Source organism: Gavialis gangeticus, unplaced genomic scaffold (genome assembly GCF_001723915.1).
Source record: "Gavialis gangeticus isolate Ggan-Ray unplaced genomic scaffold, GavGan_comp1, whole genome shotgun sequence".
In the NCBI taxonomy this organism is placed as follows: domain Eukaryota; kingdom Metazoa; phylum Chordata; order Crocodylia; family Gavialidae; genus Gavialis; species Gavialis gangeticus.
The window spans coordinates 1,694,679-1,696,581 of NW_017729026.1; positions in this window are offsets into that span (position 1 = coordinate 1,694,679).

The following is a 1,903-nucleotide window of genomic DNA, read 5'->3' on the forward strand; positions in this document are numbered from 1 at the left end:
AATTGTATAAATGCTGTTTATAAGAAAAAAGAACATCTAGTTCACAATCTCTTTTACATTTCATATGTATTCTGTTTCCTTCTTTTGTTCCAGACTGCTTTGACAACACAATCTACCTCATTTTCATCCCTAAGCAATATCAGTATACCACGTATTAAAATCAATTAATAGCTAGCAAGCTGAGAAATCTTAAATTGTCTTCAAATCTTTTAACAGATTTTAACAGAATCTTAAATGGTCTTCAAGGACATCTACAAAGTTAGCATAGGCCATATTCACAGAATGGTCAACATATTTAGGAAAGTAGTGACTCTGAAAGTGACTGAGGCCATGGAGCACAACTAAATAAGCATGGGCAGAAAAGGTGGTATCTTTAAAGATTTTAAAATCTTAAAATCTTAAATAGTACCATATTCCTTCAAGGTGCACCTGTGCTAGAAAGATGTACTAGGAAGACCATTCACAGAATGGTCAATATATTTAGGAAAGTAGTGACTCTGAAAGTGACTGAGGCCATAGAGCACAACTAAATAAGCGTGGTCACAAAATGTGGTATTGGGGCTAAAACAGAAAATGTAATCCTTGGATATATAAGACAGAGAATAATGACTCCATGCTTTTACTTGGTATTACTGAAATATTTTACATAAGTGAGATCATTACAGGCATCTTGTATCTAGTTTTGGTACTGACAAATTAGAAAGAGTTCAGAAAAGACCTGAAATTATAATATAAGAAGTAAAAAAGCCCACCTTAGAGAAACTAAAACTTAATCTATATAGTCTATCAAAGCGAGAAGAGAAGTGACATAATCAGGGCCTATAAATACTTCTATAAAGAAAATATTTCCGACGGAGGAATCTTTAATTTAGCAGACAAAGATGTAACAAGAGTCAACAACTGGAACCTCAAGCTAGGTAAATTCAGACTAGAAACAGAACTCTTTCCTCCCCTCACACCTTTTCCCCCAATGAAGGAATGATGATAATTAGCCACTGGAACAATCTTACACTGGGAATTTATGGACTCTCGATCACATAATATCAGGACTGGCTTTCTAAAAATTATTTCGTAGCTCAAACTGACATTATGAATTCAATTAATCAATTGCTGGCTAAAATTCTATGGCCTGTATTATGGAAGAGGCTAGACAATGGGGTTATAATCATCCCTATTGTTAATCTATGAAACATGGAACTTAACCTGAACTACAGCCATAGATCATTTTGTATTCATTTGTATCAACTGCATTAAACCAGGGCACTAGCTTAATTGCTTTGGTAAGTATACTTCTGACACTGACCTCATAATAAAGTACTTACTACTGCCACAGGGGTCTTTGTAACTCATCTACAACATTCATGAACAAGAATATTTCTAAAGTTTACTTTTTTTTGACAACTAAAGGGTAATTTCTGAACACAAACTAGCATTTTAAGACTACTTTTACACATGGGATTGTGTTATACAAAGTTGCCAGCAGCAAAGGGTTTATAACTACAGGGTAGTTAAACTTTTTGTTCAGCTTCTAGGACCACTTTTCTATGGAGTCACTAAAATTAGTGGAACTCTTTCCACTGGTTTCAGTGGGCTTTAGAGCTGGCTCTGAGACTGAGATGTGTGAAGCAGACCAATAAATATACCTTACTGGGAGGAAACAGGCTTAATTTGTGACAACCAGGGCATTATTTTGGGTATAAGTGAGCATGTCTATACATGCACTTTAATGTGCATTAGCTTATTTTAATGTGCATTAAGGCATCACATTCAAATGTGCTTTTTACTTAATGTGCATTAAAATAAGTTAATGTGCATTGGGCATTTGTACACATGCATGTGCCGCAGTACCAGGCACTCTTAAAAATGGGCAGCGCTGTGTCATGTACATTTGTATAAATGGTGA